At 31.6% G+C, this 20,279-nt stretch overlaps 1 protein-coding gene across 4 annotated transcripts in view; it reads left to right on the forward strand.

Annotated features, from left to right (window-relative positions):
- The window catches only part of LOC147072563 (potassium voltage-gated channel subfamily KQT member 1-like), a 524,358-nt gene that overhangs the window by 22,908 nt on the left and 481,171 nt on the right, over positions 1-20,279 (forward strand). The window contains exons 1-2 of one of the 4 annotated variants that reach the window (XM_085946964.1): positions 5,581-5,627; positions 11,522-11,885. The exons of the other annotated variants lie outside the window; for them this stretch is intronic. The gene's annotated coding sequence lies outside the window, so the exon portion shown is untranslated. Of the gene's footprint in view, positions 1-5,580; positions 5,628-11,521; positions 11,886-20,279 lie in introns of those variants that run through there. 4 annotated transcript variants of the gene reach the window in all.

The following is a 20,279-nucleotide window of genomic DNA, read 5'->3' on the forward strand; positions in this document are numbered from 1 at the left end:
TTAATTATATATAATATAACATAGATTATTATTTATCATCGTAATAATAGGGGTCCGTAGCTTTAGCTTGTTTTAAGTTTTTTCGAAAAGATGTCAAGAATCTAGACATAATACGTTTTACTTACTTCTTCCCTACTAATAATAAAAAGGTTTCTAAATGTGAGAAAATTTGTACTTATGAATTTTTATATTATCTACCTTGGTATAGGTAGGTACTGGAAAAATAGGTAAAACTTCATAATGTGTATTTGATATTCCTGATTGAGTATATCTAAATTCATGGATTAAAAATTCTGTCCGGCATTGTAATCCCTAGTACGCAGCTAGGTTCTTGAATGAAATCGTCGTACGATTTAACGTAAACATTTTTGCTTTTTCAAATAGAAAATTTCTGTTCTGGTGTCAAAAGAAATATTGCTCTGCCAAGCGAATGTTTGTAATATTATTTTAAATAGGACAAGTTCAGAAAGAATTATCACCATTCTTAAAAAGTAGGTGAATGACATTTATTCAAAATGAGTTATTAAAAATGCATTGTATTCGTAAAGCAATTTCTCTTTATTATATTTTTGTTATTGTTATTAAAAATAATTGTCATTTACAATAAATAATTAAATCGAAGTTGTATATTTCTCTCATACAAAAAGACATTTATCAGTAAATAAAAGAATATAACTTTACTATAATATGAAAAAACTAAAAAAGTGTTTTTATTTTCACTCAAGGTGGCGTATTTGATAGAGCGACTGAAGAAGTTCGATCTCGCGGTGGTAAAAAATGTTTTTACAAAAATGTCCGTTTTAACCAGTGTAAAAACTCAATGAAAGCTCATAGTATACTCTGCTTATGAGCGAATAATATGGTAATTTACTCTACTTTTTTGTTTGTTAAAACACCATTTGTTTATTTGATATATCTACTTAATCAAAACAAAAACTACAATTATATTGAGACTCTTGACCGCAAAAATACTCATGTGTTTTAACCCATAAATTCTCACATTTTTTAAATTTAATTACATGCTAATTTGATTGAAATATTGTTATGCGAGTAAATGTATAAAAGTCGTGTCTTGCAATAATAATATATTGTATTGTAGTTTTATGATATATCATAAAACACGAACGTCAAACTATTCAGTATCGAGGGGTTGATATCTATTTGGTACGTCTCTCTGCACCAATTCCGTTCGATGCTTTGTCAATTATGCGGACGTGCTTAGCGTGGCGCGCTGGCAGCACGGATAGCGCGCCGTGCAGACGTGCTTCCACAGCGAGGTAGCAGAGCGGAATGATCACGCGGAAAATCTGGCTGCGGTCCGGAGCCGCGGGTACTTCCGGTGCTAGTGTTACCTATGGAAAACGTCACTGCCGGTTGCGACGCGCTATACGGCACGGCATAGGGCTGGCTGCCTGAACTAAGGGTAAATATTGGGCGCCAACGAAAAGCTCATGGAACGAATAAATAAATACAACGACCAAAATCGTGACAATGCAATTGAAAGTTTGAAAGAAAATTCGAAATTGGATCCTTTAAAAAGATTCTGCGTATAAATGACGGTAATTCGTATTATGTATCAAATTTTAACTGAGACTTTATACAATTCCAAAGTAATTGGTTTTAGCAACTCTGGTTTTATAGAAGAACAACTTAACCTTAAAATTACGCAGATTGCGATTTCTTCTACTGTAGGTAGGTACACGAATTGTTATACCCCGTTTACACGTGCATGGATTTACTGCTGACAGTACGTATTATCACAGCTAGGGAATCCAATCCCGAGACAAAATTCTGATCCCGGGATTTCGGGATTACAATTTGACAATCCCGGGATTGGCATTTTTTTCCATTGTTAATATAAAAATTTTATATTTACAAATAACATTGATAAAATCGGTCAAAAATAAATCTAGTATAATTTATACTATTTAAGACATTTATTGTTAATATTGTATACGTTCAATCTTGGAAATACATAAGTTTAATGGAGTAAATAATATTTTAATATAAATAAGAATGTGAATTTAATATGAGATTGCTGTTTCTGATAGTAAAGCAAATCATGGTGTATTTCCACTTCATAAATCTAATTAGTCAGCCAAATATGAAACTGCCGTAAAACGTATGACATCATGGTGGAATTACTTTTTTAATAGTGCGAAGCATTGTTTTTTCCAATCTTTCTCATTTTTATTAATTTATGTGAAAAAATAAAATGAATCGGCAACTTACACATGGGTATAAATCAAACTTCATTCAAACTCAGTTTATTTCTAATGTAGTTATTTGTTATTAAAAGTATTTTTTCTGTAATATTTTCGTTTTTATTTTATTTTCCATAATAATTGATAAAAAATCAATCTCAACAGTTTCGGGATTATGTTTATCGATCCCGGGATTCATAGGTATCGAAAATAGCTCGGGATCCCGGGATTGGCATCCCTAATCGCAGCCATAAGAAAATGCATGTGTTAACATGTATTATCATGCAATTTGCAGGATTGTATGCATGAATAAAAAATGTTCGGAAGCTTCTGAATTTTCACGCGACCGTTGGGATTTGTAGAACGATAATAGTGAATCTGCCGGTAAAAAAACGAACTATATCGTGCTGACTCATTTTGAGGTTAACCGATTTTCACCATCTGTCATACTATAAAATGACAATATCGCGTCTCGCACTCTTGAAGAATGAGATTGGCGAGACAGTCAGCACTTTTACGTGTAAACAGTTATTATCGCGATAGTTTAAAATACAAACTATTGCTGCAAGTAAATCCATGTACGTGTACAGGCGGTAAGGGGTAAATTTAATTATGGTCACCATTATTTTTTCCAACAACTCTTACATGACGCCTATTGCATCGCTTTCTTTCGCTCGGCGTCGCTCTAACTACGTTATATTTTCTGACAAAACTATCGAACTTCACGCTTATGTGGTATGTTTATACCATTCGGCATCGTGAAACTCCCTATGTGGAATAAACTATGCCCCTTTATTATATTCATATGACAGCAGCTTGTCAAGAACTACGTCACACAAAGCCAGACAACTTAGTGTGGCAGTCTCGTATAGCAATTTTATTTATTAAATTATACCCAGTGTTAATTAGGGTCTAGGACGATTTGGCGCCGGGACAACTGGACGCCACGTAATTCGAAAATAAATATACATTATGTACTTATACGTACCTACTTTGACAAAAATATGTAATAAGTATTATTATTTATATTTTAATTATTATATTATGATTTAATAGTTCGTGATAATTTAAATATGCACAGGTAAATAATGATTTAATCGTGCATATGTTTAAGTTCCAACGAAAAAAGAGTATTGTATTTTTATATAAAGCCTTAAGCATGGTAATTCTCAATCCGCAATAAAAAAAACATTATGTTAAGAGTACAATTAATTAAAACTACTAAGTAGTACATAGAAACTGATTAAAATTCATCGTCTACGTTCTGTTTACGTGTCTACGACAGTGCGGCGTCCAATTGTCCCGGCGTCCAGTTGTTCCATTCCCGTTAGTTATATGCACTGCTTAAACTGGGTTAATTAATAACTTTCGGTCCCAATTTTAACGGAATTTGTTTTGAATACTTAGTTTAGTAGTAGTTAGAATAGTTAATCTTTTGGACAATACTATGCATGACACATTACCGTAAGTCTCTATTGGCGGTTCATAATTTATAAATGTAAATTCTTCTTCTTCTTATTGTGCCATCCCCTAGCGGAGGTCGGCCACCATCAAGGCGATCTTATATTTGTCGTCTGCTACCCGGAACAGTTCGAAATTTATAATAAATATTGATATAAGTACTGAACATTATCAAGTAGACATGAGTAAATACAAAAAATATACGTTTGAGTATTGACATAATATTACTGTAAATTCTATGAGGGGTGCTGGAGAAGGTGAGGTACTTAAGCGATAGCTTGTGAATTTTTAAATGACAACTGAGTAAAGGGTATGATAATTTTGGACAAAAATTGCGAGGACTGGGGAGGTTCGGGTATAGCGCAGTTGGAATACGAAGAAATATCAATGTTAGTAATTTGGTTATTAGTAATTCTTTAAAAATATGTCCTTAATATAATTACTTTCCTGTTTACTTAAATTTAATATTAAAGTATCCTTGTAGCCATATAAGTAAGTATGCCAATAAATGGATGTAGGTACTGTATGTGACCACAGAGATCAATGACGAAATCGATGACAAACAGCGGTGGCCAGATCTACAATTTTCGAATATGCATATAATATATGTAGTTTGCAAAGTATACATCTGGCATATGGCGTTAAATCTAGTGTTTTTATCAGCTTCAAATGTCCCAGAGTAAGCTGGAATATTGCACTAAAATATTTAAAATCAACGTGGTTTTTATACGTAGTATTTCACAAGTGAACTTAATATAACATACAATATTTAAATTATGACTAGATTAATAATTCTATCTTATTAGTTTTTAGTTGTACGAAGAGTTGGGTATTTCACGAGAAATTCTCAATCTCGAGATTCGGGATTTTCCGAAATGATGAAATATTGAATTCTCTAGATTTGGGATTTCCTGAAAAGAATTCTCGAGATATCGAGAAAATTAAAAAAAAAAACTGTAAAAATCCTAAAATCAGTGTAAAAACAGACAGATTCCAAAAAAATATGATAAGACAAACAAAATAGAAGTAGGAAAACAAAAGTAATTCATAACAGTCAATGGCTGCATCTGACAATCGCGTAGGCCTTTGAGACACAAAATTCCCTTATGTTGAAAAAATGCGCTCATTTTGAGTCGACGTTGGCTTAATCGTGATAAATGCCCCGACCAGTCTTTGAACGTTTGTATTTTCTGTCCACTTTTTTCATATTTAGAAATCGTTTTTTCAATTAATATTTGATAATAAAGAAATCCCGAATCCCGAGATCCAGGATTTCCCGAAATGTTAAAAAATTTCAATTCTCGAGATTTGGGATGGAAATCTCGAAAATTTCTCGAGAATTCCCGTCGGGAAAGTCCCGAAACCCAACTCTAGTTGTTTGTTAGTTTCAAAACAATATTTTATTCAATTTTTGGTTTTGTGAAAATAATTATGACATATTGTTTTGAAATGCTAATTGCTTGTCAATATATTATTTAATAAAAATCAAGCATTTTTTTTCTGTCATCCATGCGACTTATTTTTGTGAATAGTTAGCAATACTAGAGCGACAAATAGTTTTTTTTTATTATTTACTGGTTTCAAACAAATTTCGATAATAACTGATATATATATTATCGGTAAAAATATTCGAATATCTGCCTTATGTATACGTTATAAATGTACATATAAGAAAAGCATATGGGCGTACGGTGACGTCAACAAGTTAGGGACACTCATTTACATATAAAGCCAGGTTAAGCAACCCTCTCATACGTCATAATATTGCATTCTCTTTGTCGTCCTCCTGACAACCCTAGTTTGCGGGGAAAGCGGTTTTTCCACAGTCATACCTGAAGCCTACCTGTTCTCCCCCTCCCCTCGACTCGGCGAGCTCGCGTTCGCGTCGCGGCGCCCGCCACTCAGTCGAACCGTCAGTCAGTCCGACGTCGGGCTGCGCGCCGGGTGTGTGATCCTTACGTGGTTAGTTGCGATTTTCCCGCGTATTTCCGCGAGCTACAGAAATAACGCGAGCCGTATCAGTTCGATCCGCTTTTGTCCGCCGCTTCGCAACGTCTAACAATGCGCCGAGGATGCTCCTGCATTCGCGAATGTGCACTCAGCGTGCACTGATGCATCCTTGCCCTAAAACTCGCGTTTAATACAATCATGTTTTCAATTAAAAATTCTTTTGAATAATATTTTTAAATTTTTAGCCGGTATTTAGTAAAATAATATTATAATACACGTTAACTACCTTCTTATCGTTTCCGAGAATTTTATATTATCAAGTTTGCTTGGAATTCTCATTGTTTAGCTTTAGCAGATGTATAAATTAGTCAAATAAAATAACCTTTGTTTTAAAACAATTATACCCAAAAAATACACTAAAAACGTGCTTAAAAATAATATTATCTTAAACGAATTTACATTTTATCTTCATTTCATTTCAAGCTTTCTCCTTTCATTTTCATTGTATATTATTATATATTTTCAAACATATACTTATAATCTACAATTAAAAAAATCAAATCATGCTTATTTCATTTCATTTTCTTTTCGTTATTATTCTTATCATCAAACAAATTCTTTCAACTACCTATTTATTATTTTTTTATAGTATTTATTTCCATTTATTTCTTATAATAAGATTTAAAAATTAACAATGAAGTTAAATAAAAGAAAAACTATGTTAAAAAAAACATAATATTCTCCACCAATTTAATAATTGTGTCGGATCTTCGTGAAAATACTTTAGATTCATTAATATACCTATATCGTTAATCCATACAATTTTTCAATTTCCGGAAAGATTTTGTTGTATTTTAATTAATAATAGTTTATTAATCACTTTCAACGTATTAATTAAATATAGCAGCATGTTGAGTGGCACATTTTTTCACTGTGATCATCGGGTGTAGTTTAACGATCGATAAAATAATAACTAAATTAGATATTGTTATGTTTAAAAAAAAAATCAAACTCCATAAAATATCGCATTGTTTTATTGATGAAGTAATTATAATATTTTAACTATGTAATCGGTAGATATATTTTTATAATATAACATTATCATACATGTTATTGTACAATATGACACATTCATTGCGATATAGCAGAACTCGTTGTGGTATAACATTCTCTTATCAATTGGTTTCGATTGAGTTGAGCTGTTTAGTAATGTACTAGACTACCATGTACTTCATGTGTAGATTTCTCCGTACATACTAACTACACTTAGATATTTATATTATTCTGTAAAATAACAATCATAACGGATGTGTATATATTATAACAGAAAACTGGGACCGTATGGTTATATACCTAGTATTTTTATTTTAGTCAAATAGAATTTTGAACTCGTATAACAATATACTTATAGCAGCTTGTACCATACATAATATTGGTGTTATACAATTTAAAAAATAATGTATTAGGTACTTACTCCAATATAATAAAATTATTATCCAGATTAATTACTGTTCAATAATGTATTTTCTTTTATTTTTTATGGTGCATTTTATGAAGTTCGATACACTAATCAATATAAAATAAAATTATCGATTCATTAAAATATTAAAAAAATAACCATTGTTTATTGGATTAAAATTATACGCCTTTAAAATTGCACTTAATTCCATTAGAAGTATGCAGAGTAACGTTATAATTACTTACAAATAATTATGAAAACGTAACAAAGGCTGAGAGATGACCGCAGTGTACCGGTAAACCGACAGATAATTATGCGTAAACCGCTGGCTTATAAAGTATTTAACATTTTCCTTTTGAAAATAATGGGAAATTATTTTACAACATGATTTAAAATTAAAACAGTGTGTGGTTTTGTTGATTCTACGAAGAAAATAATATACAGATTACTTAAAAAAAAAGCCAAAGAGACTGGCATTAAAGCGATGTTAATGTTAATATAGAGTAGTGTTTTAATAATTAACATAGTTTTAAAATTAATTTAGAATAAACGTTTGAACTCTGGCATTGTATATTAGATTCATCTATTGAAACAATGACATATTATTTTAATGAATAGATTACCTATAATATTTAATATAACTATATAATATTAATAAAATTGAATTGAAGCTCTTCGTTCATAACATGTTGTTCACCCAAGTTTTGTGTACTAACTATGTTTGACGCCATATTTCTTTTGTTATTTGGGGAAATGTTGTTTTCTTAGCTAGAAAAACGAGCGATTCTAACGTAAATCTTGTAACGCTGGAGGCGTACCTATCGTTCAAAGTTTTCCCAGTTCAATTCAATACCACATCGTTATAATGTAGCTGCTTGCTTAATATTATTACGTTCTTTTACTGAAAGCTCTTGTTTATTTGGGCCATTTTTACACATACACAGATAACGCTTTTTACTTGTATTTTATAGTTTTAGACAGTGAGAAGTTTTAATATATGATTAATCATTAAAATAATTATTAATTGAGACTGTGTTTACGTGTTATTAATATTACACTGTATTAGTATGTTAATTAGTATCTAAGTAAATAATATGCCTAATATTAATTAATAAAGATTTCAATGGGCGTGTTTTGAGTGAATCAATCGTGATTTATTAGATGTAAAGTATATGAGACAAATAAAACTGCATTAAGTTAAGTAGTTTTTGTAAATAGTTGTTGTATTTTGAAAGAGTTCGCGTTTGTTACTGGTAGACAACTACGATCAGTATCAAATTCTCATATATTTGCATACTAATTGTTGATCAGATAGACGAGTGATGTTACTTAGTTTTTTTGTTATTTTTTTATCAATACATAATGGCAGTGGGGCAATTTGTTACGTTGATGTCCGACCTTTTATTTCGTATTGTTAATGATCTTGCGACGGTCGCGCCTCGCTGAGATGGAAAAAGACCGCGTGACGTAGAGGCGAAATGCTTATGAAATATTTCGAGGTCAAAATATTGGAGTGTTATTTTTACATGTCTCCGTAAAATGACGAGTTTTGGCGGGAGTGGACGCAGTCGACGCTCGTACGAAACTCAGTCCGCACGGATTCACTTCCCGGCGTCGCGACGCGTACGGACGCTTTATTGTAACGACGCTGAATCTCTAGGATGGTTTCGTATTGTCATTATTACTAATGGATTATTGTCACGGCGCCAATTGAAAATGAAAATAATGTTAATTTCGTGACATTTTGTCAAACAATATTTCAAACGTTTTACGGATAAATAGCAGTTATTTTTTCTTTTGACACATTTAAAATACATCCTTTTACCATTTATTTAGACTAATTTATTTAATTATTTACTAATTAATACTTAGTAAATTCAATTATTGAAAATGACCCGTGGATTTGATGTCTAACTAAATTAATAAATCGAATAGTGTGGCAGTGAAAAAACATAAAGAGTAGGAACGTATTTTACTAAACAAGTGTACATTTTGTCGAGTAATTAAAACATAATGGTAATACATTGATGATAATTAATTTAATAAAAAATAGTATATTATTATATGATTGTATTGTAAAAAGGAATTCTACGAAACAAATGCTCTCTCAGTAATATTAATGCTATCGACCGAAAGTACTTGTTTGAATTTAAGTTTTGTACTATTCCATTTGAGTCGTTTTTTCGATCCTGGTTTCGCCTTTCGGCATCTTCAGGCACTGTGTACACTCATCAAAAGGCAAATAAACACTGACAACGAATACTATTAACTTTAACTTATATAACAAATCAATACAATAAAGTAGGTAAAAACTCCATTACCTACCTATCAAGTCAAGGGTCAATATAAACACAAATTATGAATAGTTGAAGTGTTAGTAAAAAATCCCCTATCTTATCAATAATAATACACTCGATATGCCTATAATAAATCGTCAAAACCTAATAATCGATCATTAGTAATTATAAACAATATCTCAATAATTAAACTATACGACAGAAGATTTGTCAGTTCGGGTAAAAATGAGTTAATCAAGGTTTCGTGTTTTTTTCTGTAATATGATGAATTACGACTAAGTAAACTCCGAATCACTTGAAATTATCACTTATAAAGAATATATAAAGTCATTTTAACTTTGAAGTCGAATTACTCATCTATGCATTTCGATTTTTTTAATACTATGGTTCTGAATTAATTTATATCGTCTAATTGCATCGATTTTGCCAGACATCTCAATTATTCACAACTCACGAGCCCAGCGTTTACATTTATAGGTACACATCGTTGTAAATATCTGAAAAAGTGAAAATTTTCAATGCGCTGCAGTTGTAGTATTTTCCTAATATTATTTTTAGAACTATAAAACCGCCAACAAACACTTGAATATGTCAAAGGCAGAATCAATTTATATCGATTTAATTTTCTAAAATGCTGCCCACTCAAGTACATTTGGATGGGGTGGTTTTGTAACGCGCGCCCTCGAAAAGGAAACGGAAGTTCGGAACAATATTCACGATTTGTATTGAATTCAACCAACCAATCATATTGTTTATTCCACTTCAGATGGCATAGCAGAGCTGATATGAAAATCACTTAGAAACTTCGATTCTGTGTTATGATAACGATAACCTGATATTATAAATACATTATCACAATCAATCGCAGTAAATTACTAACATAAATAATTTAAAAAGTGTGGTTAATGTTATGGGTTTGCGGATGTTAAAAACAATACTAATTTTTAATAAATTTTATATATTTTAATCCACTAGTCAATACGATATTATAATTATAAAATAAACATAAAGTTAATATTTAACCCATAGCTTACGGGCCGCACAAAATTGTGTTTTTGCTAATTACTTTTCAAATGCAAATTAACACGTTAATTGCAAAATTAATTAAAAAGGCTCGTAAGCATTGTGTTAAAGAAAACAATATTTAACATTAATAATTTTGAAAACACTTCTGAGAAAATATATTATAAAAAAATTGAAGAAATCTCTATGAAAAAAGTAAGACACCCCGCAGGAATGGAACCTGAATCTCTCGGGTATCGAGTCCACGCACATTGACGACAATACTAAAGGAGTCATACTTAATTTTAACTAATGGCTTTTAAAACTTACTGAAACGCTTTCTAAATTGAGCTACATTGGTGATCGGGATTTGTATTTTAAATCGAAGTAGTATTACTTTAATTACTAACCGACGTCACGGATCACTCCAAATTTTTTGTTGTAACTTACTTGAACATGCTAATAATTTTTACTCAACGAATAATTCACAAGATTTAAGAATGTAACATTCTAATTATTGAACATACATAATTAGAATTTTACATTCTTAAATCTTGTGAATTATTCGTTGAATAAAAAAATAGTTAATTAAAACAATATTTAGTTAAGAGTGGTTGTTGAGAGATCCGAGACAAAAGTGACGTTGGTCAGCTTTACGGTTGTTATGTTATGTTACTATAACATATTATTATTAATATGATAAGGACGCGATAAGAGCCTTAGAATTATTAATTGTTTACCGTCTGAAAATCAATGGCGTGATAAGGTTTGATTCATGTTTGAGATTGTTATTAAGAATTTCCAATATAGGTACATAAGATTAAATTTGAAAATACATTCTAAAAAGAATCCCGTTTAGAAAAATACTTTATTCTGAGAGTTATAGATTGATTCTTATCCTTTTTATATATACATATCCCCTTCTTACATAATATGGACACTTCGTATTGTACCTAATAATAATATGTATCTATCGATAATTTCAAAAACAATAATAATTAATAATCACCAAAATTACGCCTCGTTAAAAGTGCATAAATTATGAAATTAGCGTGTTTTACTACTCATTTCTTTTTGTTTTATGATAATAATACTTTATTGATTTCACACATGATAATAAAATTTTAATGTGCTGTTCTTTGATTCAGAAATATCATTCCTACAAAGAATGGTGCCTATTACACAAAATAAGTACTCATAAAATATAGATTCAGTGTAATAAAACTGACAGTAAAAACATCTCATAGGATGTGACTTTCATATAAACAAAGGACGGTGCGTGGACTAATCAATGGGCGAGCGGAAAGCCGCCGCCACTGCCTCTCCGAAAAATGCATCGGGGGAATAGTTTTGCAGCGGTGAAGTGAAAAATACTGCCTACGCGAGTTTTTCAATTTTCGTATTATTTGAACATAAAAAATACAATACGAGTGAGAAACGACTGGTTTTCCCAGTGGATGGTCGTTTTTGGTTTCGGGAGCAGCGGTCGGAGGATCTGGAAGGCCCGTAAAGGTTATACATTGTTTTTATTTCTCTACTATACTTTCTGTGTGTAAAATAAAATTGGATATAATTTTTAAATTATTACTTTTCAGGAGAACCAAAAAAAGATTGAATTAAAATTTCGGGTATGAATTCCACTACCCTAATGCTGCAGTAGAGTATATACTTCATAACTCCGGCTCTAGTATGAAAATGATGTAATATATTCTAAAAATATATTTTTAACATATATTATCCATTTATTTATTTATTACTACATATATTAATACAATTGTATATCATTTTATCTATCTTTATGCGAGGTAATCAGGCAAAGAGGCGTATCAGTGTAGTAAAAAGGGCGCAAAGAGTGCAAAGTTATAAAACGTATATTCTAGCGGCTAGCTCTCTTTTTATTAAAAAAATCAGTCTAGTATGAAGAAATTTCCATTGATCTTAGACATAACGCGGTAGAAAAAGTTTTTATCTAAAATTGAAAATTTGTTTACTTAAATCATTTCCATACATTATGTAGATGACAGAGGTGAAGGGTGGAGGTGGGCTATTAATATTCGACATAAATAGTGTACACTAAATTTTGTCAGTCATACATATTTGTTTTAATTTAACTAAAACTAACATGTGAAGATAGTGTTTGTTGGTTTTAAAAAATTAATTAAGCCCTGCTCAATCCAAGCCTGAATAGATAATAGTAAAAATCATTCGTTTATCTATAAGACATTTAAAATTATGCCATTAAATCATAAATAATTTTAGATGATTTGGATAGTTTGGTTAGGCGGGACTTTTTTAAAACTAACCAGCACTATCTGCAATTTTTATTATTAGTTCAATACAAATAAAGAAGTACGAATGACAAAGTTTAGTAGGTATGTACTATGTTTGTCGGATCTTAACAGCCTATCTACACCCCTCGCCATTGGTAGATGTAGATGAACTATCCCGATTGGGCGTTTGTCAGTTTGTTATTAAATCTACATTACATGAATGTTTCTTCACGTAATACTTTTACATAATGAAAATAACGTATACAAAACATTTTGAGTTAATAGTATTTGATACCATTGTCACCGTGTGGTTTAAGCAGTGGCGCACCCAGGATTTAATATTGGGGGGGGGGGCAAGGAGGAGAATGTAAATTAGTCCCATAACTCTTTTTCTTCTTCATAGCTTAATTTCTCGTTTATCGATCTTTTGTCTATTGCACTCGGTGTATCTATACCATGGTCCCCACATCCTGAAACGGGCCCTCAGGCTAGGATATTTGGCGGGCCCCCTACCTACCGCTAAGATTAAATGCAGTGTGAAACACTACATTAACATTTTTCAAATTGTGTTTTAGTTCAAATTAAGGGTCCTTATACTGTGAATTATTGGCGATTTTTAATACATCTACTTTAATAATGGAGCTGTCGAGTATCGACAAATAATGATTAAAACATATATTGCACAATTATATAAGTAATTGAAAATGTTCATGGTCATGAAGTGTAATAGCGCCGCAGGCGACTTTTTTACTATTAAAGCTAATTTATGATGTGTGTTTATCTGTTTAAGTGTATTTTTTTGTTGAAATAAGATAAAGTATGAACGAAAGTATCATTTGAATCTATTCTGAATAATTATCAATTTAATAGTATGTTACATTGATTCAGAGAGTAGTAATTTATATGCTTAAATGGGGTTAACTGTCAATTCAGGCGTATATCTATGAAAGCAGATAAGTTTATATATACAAAAAATATAACAAGGATTGGGTATATATTCTTTAATATGTAATGTTCTATAACTTCCAAATATCGCCAATAGAGAATGATTAAATTGTTCTGAAAAAACTTAATGACTGACAGAAACCGATAAATTAAAATGATACCATCGAATTCCGATATGCATTTTTTTTTGCTTATATTTATTGTAATTTAATGATTGATTGGCTAATAAAATATACATAGATAATCTTCTAATTTCAAAATACATTACAATGTCAATAGAGTCGTTTACCACGAATATTGAATTGTGAATATATGGGAAAGGGAAGAGATATTCAAGTCAGTACAACCTGGTCACTACAAAAGCTTATTTTGTTGCGTATATAAATGCGGCATCGTATCGCGGACATGAAGATATTTTCACATAGTATTGTATGTCCGTATTGTTTTAGTTTTGTTTTTTGTATAAGTAGGTACGATATATTTATCAATAAGACTCATTTGTTTTTTGTTAGTATACCGTACTCCTCTCTTATATGGGCACCTTTTCTTAGTACTAAGCCTCTGAAGAATCAGTCAAAACACACTTGTGTGCATGGCGACCTCAGTTTTGGGTATCCGCTCCAGCGCATCTACAATACAATAAGTTAGTTGTAATTTACACAATAAGTGCTATGTTTTAACAGCACCTCTCTTGGCTATGCTAACTTTTAGAGCGAAACAGACAGTTTTGACTATTTAGACGGCTAACTTATTGTTACAATTATAATACGTCAATAAAAAAATATGAAAAACTACCCTTGGTAGCCGACGATAGCAATCTTGTGTATTGTATAGATGCGTAGAGATATTCTAAGGCCTAAAAAACTGCTGATGCTTCACAAACTTTATATGCTCGACTAAAACCGAGTGTGGTGCGGGGTGGATTGATTTGGAGGGGCTATGTTTGTACTGATGATATATCAGTATTTGGAAATAAACGCCTCAACTACACTTTAATAGCACGTTAAATTATTGCTACAAAGACATTATTATGTTATTTTTGTATTAAGATAGTACAGAAACTATAGTAGATCGGTTTCGTCTAAATTTGGGGATTTTGTCAAATTATAAAAAAATCTCTTGAAGTGTTTTGTTACTTCACAATATTGTCCCTCGAATCGAAGTTGACTCAATCTTTCATAATTGTATTTTATTCAATGTCTTCAGTTACAGATGGGCTTGTCAGTTATTAATATCTTATTTCACAAGTATCCAAGCGGGATAATAATTTAAGAATGTTGTCAACACTTTATGTACTGTGCCAATTTAATTAATGGATTTTACAAAATTAATCTGATTTGATGATAATAAATATGTATATAATATTATGATTTATGAATCACACTCAATTTATCTGACAATATGAGTATTTAAAGGAACTAACAGTATGAAAATTATTTTATGGGGGTGGTTTTTTATGTATCATTTTCAACATTTTGAGAAATAACAGCATTACACATTAATTACATTAAGAATTCGAAGAGATGTATGTGGCCATTACAATTTATTGAATTTAATTAAATATTAATACAAATGTGGTTTAACCGGCCTTTGAAATTTAGCTGAGGGTAATATATTGTTAATTTGTAGAATACGTAGAATATAACATGTCGCTAAATTGTTGAAATTGCATTGGGCTGGGCGTTTGTTATACGTAAACACAGCAGATACTTTCATAAAATGGTACCTTAGATGCACAAAATGGCCGCCCCTTAAAACGTGCTGGATCGAAGAATTGATCAAGGTTACGTGCACGATAACCACTTGTGAATGCGCCAGATCGAAATAATTCGTAGTTGAGTATTTCATCAGTGGTTATAGTTGCGGACAAGGTGTTTAATATTATATATATATATTGTAAAGCTATAATTATTGGGGAATTTAACGAAGAAAGTGCAAGGGTTAGGGATGTCGAAATAACTAGCTGTTGGCTTTATAAACCCTGTAGTGAGTTGCATAAAAAAGCGTCATAGCAAAAATTTATAAATTTTATTGAGTGAGGGCCAACAGATTTCTGTTTGAACGCAAGAATTGTATATGATATGATTTTTATAATATACTAGCTGAAGTACCCGGCTTCGCACAGGGTCGCTTCGTGGTTATATTTATCTTAGATATTTAAAAAATAATAAGGGATAATTATTTTTTTAATATTAAAATATCTGTGTAATACAATATGGCAATATGAATATAATTCTAATAGGAGTAAAGGTCAAACAAAACACACTAAATTAAAATCGAATCCAAAATATGCAAACGTTAATAATGTTATTAATATGCAGTAAAAAAAAAACAAAATTGGGTGGAACAAACAAACAACAAACTTTGTATTTTATGTAATACTAATTTAGAAACCTTCGCAGGTGTGCCCACAAAAACTGGCAAAAGCTTCATCGCAATCGGATGAATGGTATAGGAACGCATACGAATAGAAGAAGAAGATGATTTTCTAATTTTGAAATCTTCGTGGTTATGCGCACGACAACTTACCAAAGTTTAGCCTATACTCTTCGCGAAAGTGCACGCAATAAGTTGACAAAGTTTTATCGCAATCGGATGAACGGTATGGCAGGGCATAAAATACGAACAAACAAACAAACAAATATTGATTTTTATATATTAGATATTAGAAAGAGAATGTTGGTTAATATTCATTACACTTGCAATACTGCGTTTGTTAGCAGAACCCACCGGATGGGTGCAATTACTATTAGTATCATAAAAAAGCAGTTGATTTAAGTGAGTATTTACGAGAAAATAAACATTTTTGTCGTGATTATTACTTCATACCTGCTACTTGTAAATGTATAAATATCGCAGTAAATTATGCCGTGATTTTGTCTCGCTATCATATTCATTTTCTATATCACGTTTTAGGAAAGTCAGGGGTAGAGTTAATAAAATATGAATTTACCTTTGTACATTTACAATTTTGTCATTAATACTACTTAGTACTTATGCATGTTTATGATTTATAGTTTTTAAAAATGTAAACCGTTGGCACGGCTCTGATTATTACAAAATATGGTTTTAGTTTATTTGACACGCAGATATACAAAGGTTCGCAATCGATGCCATACAGTATATTTTGGTATAACTGTTTTTTTTTTAAATATGAGATGATGAGAGATCGATTGGAATAATATAAGCATATTCTGGAAAAAGTTTTACCCTTGACCTGTGGGACACATGTGGTGATGTTAATAAACGTACATAATAATATTATAGCTGTACGCAGGGGCAGTTTCTCCAAGAAACTTTTAGTTTTTATCTTTTATTTAACCCTAATCTCAATTTATGACCTCACCCCAGCGTGTAGCAATTTTACGATTGTTGTAAAACTTGCCCAGGGAAGCACATCCCATGAAATACAGTTTGCCGTTTTACATGTCAGACGTGGGTAATATATTACGCACTTACACTATTAATTAATTGTTATCATATTATCAAAGATCTAAACTTTTACAATCCATACTGTAGACGGAGCGGGGCGGTCGCCTCATCAGGAAATATGACAAAGACAACATACATAAATATTGGTATATTCAGTCAATTGATTATATGTAAATTGTACGTAAAAGAGTTCACCATAGTACAGTTCGCCATGAGCTTCGGAAAGAGATGACGTATACTAAACAGTCTCCAATTTTATTAGATTCAATATAAACATTTTTACTTCTTCGTGGATTCATTTACAATCCGTATATACTGGCAAATATTAATTTTTATGGTCCCACCAATATCACTCGTAGCTCCACGGTCTTCAAGATACCTCGTCGCAGGACAGATGTTATGTTTCATGATGCTGTGTATCGTGCAATTAGCTTATTTGATGGCACCATAAAGGTTGATTTGTTTTTTATTAACTATATAATGTTTGTGGACGTATTAAATAGGTTAAATTTATAATTGTATATATTATCATGTTTCTTTAATATTAACACATGCTGTCTTTTCTACTTTCTTGTTATATTAGTTGTTATTTGTAATTAAGATATTTTTATATATTTGTATTTATTATGTATTATGGCGCATTGGCCAATCGCTGTAATGCCGTAATACTCTATTTAATAAACATTAATTCAATTTTCATAGCTGAGTTTGGCAAAATTCATGAATTCAAGAATGAAAACCTAACCTAACCTAACAAATAATCCAGTATATATCGGCTATTTTCAAAAATTGTTTGGTGCTGGGTTCCTGTAAACCGACAAGAACCATGTTTTATTTTAGACATGACATTATGTCATACTATACGACCTAAAGAGGTTGGACAGTTTTTAATATACGCCCATATATTTCCGATATAATATATCACGGTGAAATGAACTGCATACGTACAAGTTTCCGGACACGCAGTCAATCGTGACTTGATCCACATTGTAATTAATGCACTATGTCACACTCCAGCTCATGGAAAGCATAATGTCGCTCTATTTGCCTTGGTCTAGCGAGATGTCAGGTAGATAGTTCTTGTAACAACGTTGCTAGTGGCACCCGAAATGCATTTGTCACAGTATTCGCATGGACATACATATTCCATAAATTATTTCGCAAATTTAGGTACATATAAGGTTCCACAGTCAATTAAACCTACATATTATATTATAATATTATTTTATATGTAAGTTTAGTAGGTAAGACGTAAAATTGAATCTCAATATTTTTTAAATGCAAAACAGTTGCTCACTTTTTGTAATGTTAAAAATATACCAAACAATTTTATTATTTTTAATTTAAACAGCGGTCAAAGTAGACTATTATTATAGTATAATAAAATTTATATTGTACCTATCCAAAAACTCCTCAAAACTGTGTCATTATTTCATGCACATAGCTGTGTGAATGATGGAAAGAAGCCCCTTTGCTTTTGATCTACTCAGTTATTCCTTCATAATTATTTTATAATTACACACTGAATATTCAGTTAACGATGCATTTTCAAACTTCCCATCCTCTCAGTTTACGTATGTATCGGTTCGCCGAGAAAACTTTACGGCCATTAATTATCAAACAGATTCTTATATCGGTCGTTTGTTAGATCTTCATATGCATAAAGCGATAGGAAAAATTCAAAGTACATAATAATAATATATTATGTGGTATTAGGTAAATCATATTTCTCATAAAATCATAATCATTATTCAGTCAGGTGCAAAACTGATATTTTCACGATAATAATTTAAAATCTTTATATTTCTCTATAAACCGAGTCAGTGACGTCGCTAAACAAAATTCCCCCCCATTATTTTATATAATATTTTTTATCATCTGCAGCCCTATGTTGCAGCTTGTGACATGAAGTCACCCGACGACATGACGTAATTGTGACGTATGCTCAATACACGCATCGAGGCGAGCCGCCCAATGCACACGGCTCACCATAGATATTATTATGCTGAAACACCTATTTGTATATGGGGACAATGAATAACGCCAGTATTAGAGTAGCGTTAATTTCTCGAAGACTTTCGACTCACTCCGGTAGTACGTCACAATGATGTCATATGACGTCATGTCAACTCACAAGTTACAACATAAGGCCCCCGTGCTTGTGTCGTTTATGGTCACCAAGGACGTCTAATGGCAACGGAAGTAAACTAGACATCGCGAACCCGATAAAAATTAACTGTCCTGCTTAACCTTTTATGTTAATTAATACATTTTGTTTCCAACCAGTGAGCTGAATTTTTTTCAAAGGGAAGATATTTTCGTTATTAAGTACCCAGTTTAAGTAGTTATTTCTATATATACCAAATGATTCTCCTCGATTTGCCGCCCTTCGAGTAACAGCCGCCCCCAAGCGACGCTCAATCTGCCAAACCCCCACGGGACATCACTGAACCGAGTAAAGAAACTGTAGCGATGATTTATGTACTATAAAATGTGAATCTAATGCCGGGTCCACACTGGCAACATGTCGCGCGACAACCTCGTTAAATTTTACGATATTTATCATACGATAATTAAAATTTAACGAGGTTGTCGCGCGACATGTTGCCAGTGTGGACCCGGCATAATAATGACATGCTATTTTTACTTTAATAGTTTGGATTGACTAAACGAATAGGTATATATAATATGTAATAAAACTGTATACCTATTTTGAAATGATCAACTATGCATTTAGCCAAGGATGCATTCATCGACCAAGTATCCGTACTTTAAAGTTGAAATCATTCATTATTCACGAAATGATTCCATTTCGTTCTAATTATTTATGTGAAAGTTGAATAATAGTAGCAGATAATCAATACTCAATTACTCAGGTATTATATAGTATGTTATATCATTTTGTGTCTGCGGTAAAGTATTGATAAATAGCTCATCTCTGAAACCGTGGGTATCGGGTTTGAATCTCACGTCTAGCAAATACACATATTGTATGTCGTATGTTTGATACAGAATAAAGAATTAATGACTTGGATGAATGTTCAATAAACATTTGTTATAAAAATATATGAGATAGCTCTGTGAAGGACAGTGTACCATTTTATATAGTTTTTCATTAATTATGTCAAGATTTGTTTATTTATTTAATTAAATAAAAACAGTATTTTATAATGATAATACACAGTAAGGCCCGTTTCAGACGGGACACCGGTGTCGCGCTCGATATAATATAGGAGGCCTTTGTATTCGAATGAAGGGG

Source organism: Rhyacophila brunnea, unplaced genomic scaffold, assembly GCF_057557595.1.
Source record: "Rhyacophila brunnea isolate RB1 unplaced genomic scaffold, BYU_Rbru_1.0 scaffold_2, whole genome shotgun sequence".
Lineage (NCBI taxonomy): Eukaryota > Metazoa > Arthropoda > Insecta > Trichoptera > Rhyacophilidae > Rhyacophila > Rhyacophila brunnea.